This window comes from Schistocerca piceifrons, chromosome 1 (genome assembly GCF_021461385.2).
Source record: "Schistocerca piceifrons isolate TAMUIC-IGC-003096 chromosome 1, iqSchPice1.1, whole genome shotgun sequence".
Lineage (NCBI taxonomy): Eukaryota > Metazoa > Arthropoda > Insecta > Orthoptera > Acrididae > Schistocerca > Schistocerca piceifrons.
In genome coordinates, this window is record NC_060138.1 from 223,569,491 (window position 1) to 223,581,762 (window position 12,272).

The window sequence follows — 12,272 nt, forward strand, 5'->3', positions numbered from 1 at the left end:
ATTGTCAACGAGATTTCACAGACGAAACAAAACAATAACTGAAATAACGTGTAATGAGCTACTACGGCGCCGTTTCAATACTATCACTTATAACACACACTAGGCCTGATGACCTCTGGCAAAGAGTTGAAGAAGCACGGAGTGATATACCGGCATCTGTCATCCCATCTGAGTACAGCCCTACGTACTAAATTTCGTGACCTGAGTAAAACCTAAATCACTCACGAATTTATATTTCTGGCACTTTACTATAGATGCACATTAGAGATGGGCAAACTCGTTCATCCTTGGGAACTAGTTCACTGGTGATTGCTCTTTTTTGGGAACCGTTCATTTTTACTCGTTCGCCTTTCATTTGATGGATGGTCTATGGCTCTTATGAAAAATTGAAAATTAGTAGCACAGGTGAGTGAACGATGGAAGGCGCCAAGAGGAGGCACTTGCCTCCCCCCTGGAGTACAGAGTTTTTATTCATTACAGAATTCTAACACTCATGTAGAAGTAATTTCCGCGATTCTGCAAAACCTGTGGTTTAGCCAACTGTAACGTTATGTGACTGATCGCAGTGAAATAACATAAGATGGCGCACAAAAAACCGGCTACGATTACAGCCTGCTCGCCAGTTACGCACGATTTGTTGACCGCTAAGAGCAGAATAGATAAACATGTAATAAGTCGGCGGTAAAGAAATAATAAATAAGCTAAAGCAAACAATAACTTCGAAACAATAGACGACGATTGATGGGCAACAGTGAGCACTCTAGAACTCGGGCCTCTTTTTCGTGCGCCACCCGACACCACAGAAATAATAATGCAGAAGTTGTCGTATTCTCTTTACAGAATACGAGACCAGACACTCGATTATGGAGTGCGAGCTTCATTCGGTTGTAAGTCCGTCTGGCTTTCATAAAAATGAACATGCTGTTTTACCTTCCATCGAAAAAAGACGGAAAATTGCCACTCGTGTGTAATAACAAAAATCTTGCCTTTTTGTAAGTATGTCTTCTGCTATTTATCGAAATAATGAAGTAAGCAGATATGCCCTTTTCTTACCTGGAAAGCTGTATGTATTACATACGAAATAATTTTTATGCAATTTGCGTATAATAAATTTTAATTACAGGTCGTGGACGCTGACTAGAATACGAAAAGAACCAGAAGTCCAGAGTTCAAGAAAAGTTTGAAACAGATCTAGAATGGGCGTGCGCAGCGAACTATACGAACAACAACTAACCTAAGGACATCACACACATCCATGCCCCAGGCAGGATTCGAACCTGCGACCGTAGCGGTCGCGCGGTTCCAGACTGAAGCGCCTAGAACCGCTGGGACACAGCGGCCGGCATACGAACAACAACTCGATACTGAACTAACTAGGAGCGGTCGGCAGTGGAGCTGCAACCAGTGGCCACACGAAGGACGAGTCCGGCCGAGCGAGACCGAGACCGAGACAGGCGGGAACGGAACCGAGGCTGGAACCAGACCGGCCGACGTGCCGTTGCGGGAACGAGACCGACCGTTTCCCGTTCCATGGAACTATAAGTAGAAAGCCGCCACCGAACTGAACTATGAAAGACCGTTCCTTACAATTCGCTCCTCGCTCCTTCCGTTCATCTTGGTGAACTGTTCCTTTGGAGCCGTTAGTTCGCGAACGACCCATCTCTAATGCTCAGTAAGTAAAGGTATTTTTCCATCGACAGTTCCTTGGACTGCAATTTTAATGTGTAGCTCTGTATATAGGCAAGACTTGCTTCCTTTCCACCTAGTTGCTCAGTATCAAATATTTCGAACGTTACATGCTTTCTCTGCGTTTCACTTGAAAGAACTGCTTTACATGCTTTACAAGCTTTTGTCTGACATACAGTTTCATGCTGTCTGGCATGTTTAAGGTTAATTCCAAAATTGTGACATTGTAAAGTCTCACAAATATACTCTACTCAGAATGAGAAACCTTCGTGGATTTTTTAAGTATTTTCTTTGTTTTTTTTCATCCGCCTTCTGACTGATTTGAGTTAGATCCTTTGCTAGTGTCAGAGATGACAGAATTGTGTATTAAATTTTACACCCTTTACATCCCGAAATCATCTCTAGATTTAATCGCGTATTCTTCCTATTACACGTACACTATATATGCACATACGTAAACATCCTTCCTACTATAATACCGGGTGTTTCAAATTGAGTATCAGGGTTTTAAGGTTTTGCAGCATTTATTACGTTCATCTTACAATTATAAATAATAGATTAGATGAAAGAGGAACCAAAATAGTTTCGTTTGTATACCTATACACAAACGCATGCACTTTTTACTGTGCTCTCTGTTAGAACACGTTAGCACAACGATGGCGTTTAGTGGACAGAAAGCTTTTTGTGTTTTACGGTTTGCAGCAGCGCAACGTGCGGTTCTTATTAAGTTCAGATTTAATCCTCCAAGTAATAATAACATCCGCAGATCGTATCATCAGTCTGAAGACACCGGCTGTTTTTGCATGGGGAAGAATATGGGACTGCAAAGAGTGATAGAAGAACGTGTTGAATGAATAAGGGAGTTTTCCATGCTTAGCCTTAAGAAACAGTTCGGAAGGCCAATCGTGAATCAGCAGCTCCAGTGACGTCTGTATGGGGAATATTAAGGAGGCACTTATAATTACGTCCTTACCTTTTGCAGCTGTTGCAAACTCTAAAGCCTACAGACTATGGTTTAGGTGTCAACTTTGTGAATTAAATGTTGCTGTATAACAATGAAGATTTTCTGGATCTTGACGTCTTCAGTCGCTAATCGACATTTCATCTAAGTGGAAGTACGAATATACATATATTCACATCTGGGGTCAGAAAACCCACACGAGATGGTACATTTGCAACGAGACTACCCTCAATTGAATGTTTTTCGTTACATATCCCAGCGGAAAAATTACACGCCTTTCTTTTTCGGTGAATCCACTGTAACTGGTGTTTCTTAACTTGGTACGTTAGAGTTATGGTTCTTTCCTTAACTGGGAAAAGCTGAACCACATAATTTTATTTGACAAGATAGCGAGCCACCTCAGTGGCATAACTCATTACGCGCTTGGTCAAATGACATTTTGCCCGACCGCTGGATTCGTCGCCGGAGACCGAGTGACAGAGCTTGTTTCGCATCGACTCCAAATTCATCCGATCTGCATGCAATTTTTACCTTTGGGGGTTCGTCAAGATCGCATGTATGTGCCTCTGCCAGCAGCAGATCTAACCCGAATTAAGAAACAGGACTGAAACAGTTGTTGCGACAATTACTCCAGACACACTGTTTAGGGTTTGGGAAGAACTCGCTTGTCGACTCAGTGTGTGCCATGTGACGAATGGTGTTCACAGTGAACACTTATAAGAAAAATTATTTGACTTGCTCTTTGATTTGATGTATTGTTTATAATTGTAAGTCGAATCTTCGAGGGGCGCTCAATAAGTAATTCAACACGTTATTTTATCGCCCAATTTCGGTTGAAAAAAATGTGGAATTTGTTGTGAGATATCGTGGAATATTCCCGCTTCAACCCCTCTAGTTTCGCGAAGTTCCGACAGATGGTGGTACTATACGTAGCCTTCAAAATGGCATCCCCAATGGAAGTGCGGTCCAAGAAGAGAACTTGTCATTGAGATTATTCTGATGAAAAACCAGGACATCGCAAATATTCATAGGCGCTTAAAGAATGTCTATGAAAGCCTGGCTGTGAACAAAAGCACGGTAAGTCGTCGGGCGATGTCATCATCGCAAACAAGGTCGCACAAATCTGTCCGAGCTCCCGCGTGCCGCCCAGTCACACACAGTTGTGACTCCTTCAATGTTGGAACGTACGGACATTCTCATTCGAGGTGATGAAAATTAGTTCCCCTTCTCCATGACAACGCAAGACTTCCACAAGTCTGCACATCCGAGAGGAGCTCACAAAACTTCATTGGACTGTTCTTCCTCAACCAACCTACAGCGCGGTCCTCGAACCTTCCGGCTTCTGTTGGTCTGCCCAATGAAGGATACACTCCGCGGAAAGCAATACATTGATGACAGGGAGACAATTGATGCAGTAAGACGTTGGCTCCCACGTCGACCTGTAGAGTGGTACAATGCGGGCAAACGGGCCCGCTCAGGGATGTGGCGTAAGGCAGTCACATGAAACGGCGATTATGTTGAAAAATAGAGTTTTTTAGCCAAAATAGTGGGTAATAATATGTTGTCTACATCTACATCACTCCGCAAGCCACCTAATTGTGTGTGACGGATGGTACTTTCGGTACCACTATCTGATTCCTCTAACCCTGTTCCACTCGCGAATAGTGCGTGAAAAGAATGATTGTCGCTAAGCCTCTGTATTGGCTCTAATTCTTCGAATTTTCTTTTCCTGGTCAATAAGCGAGATGTATGTGATAGGAAGTAATATGTTGTCCGACTCCTCCTGAAAAGTGCTGTCTCGAAATTCCAATAGTAAATTTCTCCCTGATGCACAACGCCTCTTTTGTACCGTCTGCCAGTGGAGTTTGTTTAGCATCTTCGTAACGCTCTCTCGCCAGCTACCGACGCCGTGACGAAACGCGCGTCTCTTCGTTGGATCTTCTCTATCTCCTCTATCAGTCCTACCTGATAGGGATTCCAGATAGATGAACAAATGAATCGGGCGAACAAGCGCCTTATAAGCCACTTCTTTGGTGGATGAGTTACATTTCCTTAAGATTATTCCTATGAATCTTACTCTGGTGTCTGCTTTTCCCACTATCTGTTTTATGTGATCATTCCACTTAAGATCGCTCTGGATAGTTACGCCTAGATATATTACGGCAGACGCTGTCTCCAGCTATTTGTCATCATAGTGTAGTTGTACAGTAGTGGATTTCTTTTCCTATGTATGCGCAATATGTTACATTTATTTACGTTCAGGGCCAACTGCCATAGCCTGCGCCATTTATCATTTCTCTGCAGGTCGTTCTGCAAATTCTTACTATCTTCTGGCGTTGCTACTTTGATATGGAGAACTGCATGATCTGCGAATAGCCTTAAAGAGCATCCGAAGCTTTCTACTAGATCATTTATATATATTGTGAACAGCAACGGTCCTATCACACTTCCCTGTGGTACCCCAGATACTATTACCTTTGCATCTGTCGATTTAGTCCAGTTAAGAGCGACGTGTTGAGTTCTATGTGCAAGAAAGTCTCGAATCCAATGGCAAACCCGCTCCGATACTCCATAAGCTCGTATTTATTTTTCATTAAAGGGCAATGCGGGACTGTGTCAAATTTCTTACTGCAATCAAGCAGCACCGAATCAACATGAGCGCCGTTGTCCACTGCGCTGTGACTCTCATGGAGGAACAGAGCGAGCTGAATTTCGCAGGATCTCTGTTTGCGGAATCCATGATGATTTTTATAGAGGAGATGTTCATTTTCCACAAACGTCGTCATTCTTGAGCATAAAACATGTTCCATAATTCTACAACGGATTGACGTCAACGATACTGTATTGGTATCCTGAATAAAACCAACCTGATTTCAGTATTTAAAAAAGTTGCATTACTTACTAAACGCCCCTAGTGATAAATGTTACAAAGCCTTAAAAACCCCATCATCCATTTCAAAACATCCGGTGTTATCAACACTGAAGCGGCTCTACACTCCAGCAAAACAGCAATAAGTCGTTTCGTATTTTTTCACATTCAAGACAAACAATTTTTGTTATTTTTACAATGGACACAAGTCCTGTCGTAACAACGTCTCTCGATCTTTACATATCGCACTAGTACTTCGTCTTTTACTTGTTATTCCTGGGAACTCTTTTCCTTCATGCTGAGCGTGTAATTCACGGAAACCACCATAATTTTCTAGCGTTCCTCCGATTTTATAACCTCATTCCTCAAGCTCGTTAAAAGCTGCCTCGCAACTGATCGTTTCTGAACTTTTCTCATTATGAACGGCGCGCCCTTCGATCGTGCCGCAGCATTAATTTCTCGCCATACTTGACTTTTGAGAAATTATATGGTGGCAAATATCTCTCATCTCTGGAGAACGGAATACAAAACAAGTGTTTATAGCCAGTATTATACTGATTCGTTCGAGCGAGGAAACAGTGACAAAGTTGGAAAGCCAAGTGTGAGGCTTCATAGTCTTTGTTATGGGAAAACTCAAACCGTGCAATTTCGTGAAACTTGTCTACAAAATAAGATGACATTGTTTATTTGCAGGGTATATTTCATTTTCTTCATTCGAAAGAAAAACGAATCACTTGTCCTTCTCGAATATTTAACTACACTAGTTTATATATGCTTGTTTCAGCCAAACATTTATTTGCCTCTAAGCCAAAATCTTCGAAGCGCACATCTGATAAATCTATTCGAAATGTTACCGTGGTTTATGTCAGCTACTACTTAAGACCTCAATGGTCTACTTGTTATAACGGAGGATTTTTAGGTTCATTTGTACTTAATTAGTATGTTTCATGTATGTGCATTTTTCTGCTTTCTCATTTCAATGTATGGAGTATTTCCTATATTGATATAAAACTGGAAACAAGCGGTGAAAATTTATTATTTATCTTTTCAGTATTGGTATAACTTCTTTATTTATATTCTAGACGTCGCAAAAACTTTACTCTGTATTTAACGTAATGCGATGACATACTAATAACACATGTAAGAATTGGAAATATTACTTTGCCAAAATAAGCGACGTTACGTGGTTATGCTAAAACACAGATGCGAAAATGAAGCACAGAACTTTGATTTCGAAAATTGTAATCCGGTTGTGAATAACTTGGAGGCCATTCTTAATTCTGATTGTGGATTTGGCGGTGTTTTGCTGAAGTGAGGTGACTAGGAGAATGTGTAAGCATCATATAATGCGCCGTGCTGTTATGCAGATAGCAGAATGTTTGATGGTTCAAGGAGACAAGCATTTGAAACCTGTAATTTTGGACCTGTATTATGCGGGAAGAGAATTAACAAGTAAAAGAACTAAATGAAAAGTGTTATCGGCGTCACAAGGGTATTGACAGGTGTCGACTGTAAACAGTCGTCTTTGGAACAGTTTTACATTAGAAAGGAAAGTTTAATCGATTAATGATTACGTACATGGTAAAAAGAGTTTAGCACAATAAAAAGACTGTAAGGGTCATTTGCGAGTTTTGTTTGTAACTAGTCGAAAACTGGAACAAACGTGCGTCCTACAGAACGATGAACTCCGTACAGGTGTGTACGTTGTGCTCAGGAATACAATAGTATATACCTAGCTTTTAAACCTAACGTTTCCTTCTGACGTTTCCTGTGGCTAAAGAAACCCTGAACATGCTGGGAGAAAAGTCAGTATCAGCTTTACGGCATTAATTTACTATAAACTGATTTTTACTAGCTATTAAATTTAATATACCAAGAGGGGTACGCCATTATGGTCGACCGCCATCTTCTTGGGCCTAGCATAAGACGCAGGTACTATGCAGCACTGGCGATAAGTCGCTAGATTGTGGCACAGTACTATTTGCGGAACCCAAGATTACACTCGGCGGGGTGGTTGATGGGAGCGACAGTAAATATGAAATGCTTTTACAGTCGCTCCCATCTGCTACAACTCCGAGTGTCAACTTAGTTTGAGTGAATAAATTGTCTTCGCAGTTCCATCACTTCTATGGACCCATTGGCTTCGACAAACAAATAACATCTCAGGGAGTAGCGTGTTTTACGAAGTTTTATCACATTTAAAACAGAGATTTTACTGGCTAGTGAACAACGTTTTACCTATGAATTAACTAAAATATCCTCATTCAGCTAAAAGACTGTAATGTTTGGTATAGTAGAGAAATTTTTTGGGATTTGAACGCAGAAAATTAATTTAATTTCACTAAGTCTGACCATGCAACAGCAATATGCACATTGCTTTACAGTTTGAACAACTGTTGAGATTTTCGAAAGAGACATTTCTTAAAATAAGTAATCAACTGATTTATCCTCATCAAATAGTGCAAGAACAGATAGCAGTCGGGAATTAAAGGATAAAAAAGTAAAGATTCATAAGTCAGTTTTATTAATTATGTCGCTGAATCACTGACGCTGGTAATGGATAATTCACCCTACTGATTATGAAACAATTCATGCTAATAGCATTTAATACATGTTGCCATTCTGATATACAGGCTACTACTTTATTGTCATTATCATAACAATATATATTTTTTCATGCTTTATTAACTGAGTAGGAGCATGAATTAGTGGTGTGTACATCTATCTATTATGTTTGAGTGTGTAAGTGCAGGTACAGAGAACACTACTGAATATCGTTAGATGAGTATTTACTTCGTTTGCAGACACATTATTATAGCTATTACCAGATATATGTTTTTAGATTGGTTAGCACGTCCAAGTTCGTGTGGCGCAAGCAGGCCATTAATGCGTATTTTCCACTGGGCAGCAGACCAGATATAGACATGTGACTGATAGGCGTAGACTAATTTGTGACGTAGGCAGGACAGTGCAGAAACCATCAGTAATAAATTATGTGACATGTTTGAGGGAAGACTGTTGGATGGAAAGAAAAAACAAGTAACACACTGAAGTGGGTTCATATTAACGTACCAGTTATCACAATATCTGCACCTATATTTCAAGCACCCTATATATCATGATTCCGTTCGATGATAGTATCGTTCCAGAAGAGATAATGAAAGAAACACTGAGGGTTGAATTTAATTCATGTTGTTACAGAGCAGCGAAACTTCATATTAAAGGTGATTAATGCTTGAACTAATACACCCATTAATATCAAAAGTGATATGAGAAGACATTTACGCCTTCTACAGAGTAACCCGTTGTTTAACAGTGATAAAAGTGTGCCACATTTCATTAATCACTTTTTTATTAAAGACGGGCACATTCGCAACCATCACAATAGCATTACCTTCAATTTTGTATGTCCAAACACGATGTCAAACATCGTGTGTTCTTTCACTTCCCTATTTCCAATGGAGGCTATAAGCTTCCCATCAGTATTTGCTTTTATAGCTCGCCAAATTTACGTATCGGATTGGTTAACTGCTAGCGGGGCCTCACATCTGAAGATCGCATTTGATGCTAACAGTGGTTGCGTACCCAAACCCCTGTGATCTCGGCTAAATTTCTTACTCAGTATTATATAACGACAGTGAAAGGAAAACTTGGAGAAAGTACATTTCAGGAATTTGGTTATTTTGAAAGCGTGAGTTAACTATTCCCATCAGTTCGAAGCCACATACACTGAGTGGTACACGACTGACAAAGTACGACTTAAATGTCCACACATTATGTAACTAATTTTAAAAATATACAGAATTTTTCTTACCATAAACCTATGTAACTTAAGAATTAATATCCTCAAAATAGCTTTAATGTAACATTCAGCACTTACATACAGAGAACTCGTAATATTTATAAAGGGTTGTTTCGCAACAACGAAAACGTTAAAAAAATTCCGTTAAATACTTATGCCGGTCTCTAGAGAGCGTTCCTTCAGTCGTTAGACAGAAACAGCGATAAGGAAACATGATGTGTTCCTAGGTACACTACCCTCCAAGTACAACACTTTCCCCTACAGTCAGTAATATAAGTGGATACTGCCTGCAAAATTTGTTACGAATGTAACTAGTACAGAAGATGTTATAAACTGGGCATCAGGCCAGATGCTGAAGTTTTACAGCATGAAAAGCTAAAATGTAGAAAGCGATAAACGATTTTCCTTTCACTATTTTGTGACTGAGTGTCAGCGAGTAAAAGTTTAGAAACGTTTGAAATTGTCTGTGAAATTTGTTGGATGTTGCTAAGTACTCTCATTCTCATATACTGGAGGATATAATCTGGGTAATTTGCGCGCTGTGAGTCACACTGCCTCAAAACGTATAACCAGTTCCTAACTTTCATTCTAGACTTAATGCGTTCAAACTTTACCGAAAGATTATACATCTTAATGTGTAGATTAAAACAGCACTTTGAATTTTTAAATTCTGTCAGTAATTTCAGAAATATTGAAACTCAAATTTCATTGCTCGTGGAAGTCATTAGATACGTAATCTCCTATTGAGATTGGCAGCGTTTTTTATAGTTTAGTAACAGTAATCTCCTCATCCCGATTCTTTAAAGAATAGAGCTCCCACGCACAAAACAGCATCAAACGTCTGACTGCTTAAAAATGAATGTGTGTGTCAAGTATTTGACGTTAAGCATGTAAGCGAAAAAAAGTTAGAAAAGTTTTGAAATTATGTTTAAATTTTGCTGGAAGTCGCTAAGTACTCTCTTTGTGAAACATTGGATGAGTATAGTTTTGGTAATTTGTGCTCTGTTTTCAGCAAAAACTAGTTTCCTCCACATCTCGAGGTTCATGACTCTATATCTCCTGAACTAAAGGTCCTAAAACAATCTACTTTCCGGCGGTACATTCAGTGGTTTACGTGGATACTGTCTGCAAAATGTGTTACGAATGCAGTTAGTAGTAAAGTAATAGTAAATTAAAACGTCCTGCCTGATGCTGAAGTCTTACATGAACGGCGAAAATGTAATAAATCTTTAACATTTATTCATTATCCGTGTAGTGGGGAGTGTCAGCGACAAAAAGGTTTGAAATTACGTATGAAATTTGTAGGAAGTCGTTAAGCGCTCTCTTTTCCAAATTCTGGATGAATATGCATTCAAAAACAAAAAAGGTCTCTTCCCACAAAGGAAATGTACGGAAATTGGTAGATGTGACGCATACGTACTGGAAAACAAATGATTATAATTTCAGAAAAATTGGATGATTTATTCAAAAGAAAGAGCTTCACGAACTGAGCAAGTAAATAATGCGATTGTCTACCTCTGGCCCACGTGCAAGCAGTTATTCGGCCTGGCATTGACTGATAGAGATCTTGGATTTCCTCCTGAGGAAAAGAGCGCAAAATTCTGTCCAACTGGCGCGTTAGATCGTCAAATTCCCAAGCTGGATGGAGGGCCCTGCCCATAATGCTCCAAATGTTCTCAGCTGGGCGAGATCCAGCTACTTTCCTGACACAGAATGGGTTTGGCAAGCTTGAAAACAAGCAGCACAAACTCTCGCCACGAAGGGGTGGGGATTATCTTCCTGAAAAGTAAGCCCAGGATGGTTTTTCATGAATATGATGATATTGATGATCTTTGGTTTGTGGGGGGCTCAACTGCGCGGTTGTCAGCGCCTGTACAAATTCCCAACCTTTGCTCAGTCCAATTTCGCCACTTTCATGAATGATGATGAAACAATGAGGACAACACAAACACCCAGTCATCCCGAAGCAGGGAAAATCCCCAAACCGCTTTTCATGAACGACAACAAAACACGGTGTTCAGCGTCGTCGATGTGCCGCTGTACTGTAAGGGTGCCGTGGATGAGAACCAAGAGGAGTCATGTTAAGAAAAGAAATACTTCTGGTCGTCAGGCGCCAAGGCATGGACAGTCAGATTGGTATGCCACCGCTGTCCAACGCGCCTCCAGACACGGCTTCGGCGTGGAATCTCGTTGGCTGGAGGGAATAGTCTTTAGTGATAAATACCTCTTTGAACTGATCCTCGATGACGAGTTAAGAGGTGTCTGGAGACGCCTCGAGCAGCGGTGGGATAGCAACCTGACTGTCAAATGCCTTACTGCCCGACGATCGAGACTTATTTTCTGGGATTATATTACATCTCACAGCAGGATCCCTTTGGTTGTCATCCGCGGCACTCTTACTACACAGCATTACGTTGATGACATTCTACGTCCCGCTTTGTTGACGTTCAAGCCATGCCATCCTGGGTTTATATTTCATCAAGATTTCTGCTGCTTCTCTTCGTGGTTGCCAAACCCTATCTTGGGCAACAAAGTCGCCGGATCTCTTCGCAATTGAGAACGTTGGATCGTTCTGGGCAGGGCCTTCCAATCAGCTTGGGAATTTGACGATCTATCGCGAACGCGCCACTTGGACACAATTTGGCACGCTGTCCCTCAGGAGGACATCCAACAATTCTATCAATCAACGCCAATACAAATAACTGCTTTCATAAGAGCCAGAGATGGACCAACGCGTTATTTGCTTGCTTAATTGTGAAGCTGTTTGTACTGAATAAATCATCCATTTTTTCTGAAACTATAATCATTCGTTTGTCTATATATGTAGTTCGCATCTACCGATTTCCGTTCCATAAGGGTGGTGCTCTCGTGGCATGTCGTTTCTTTTGACTTAGAGTGTACCAGAGGTTGAAAATACCGCTTCAGTTCTAAATTTCTTTTGTTATCATGACCGG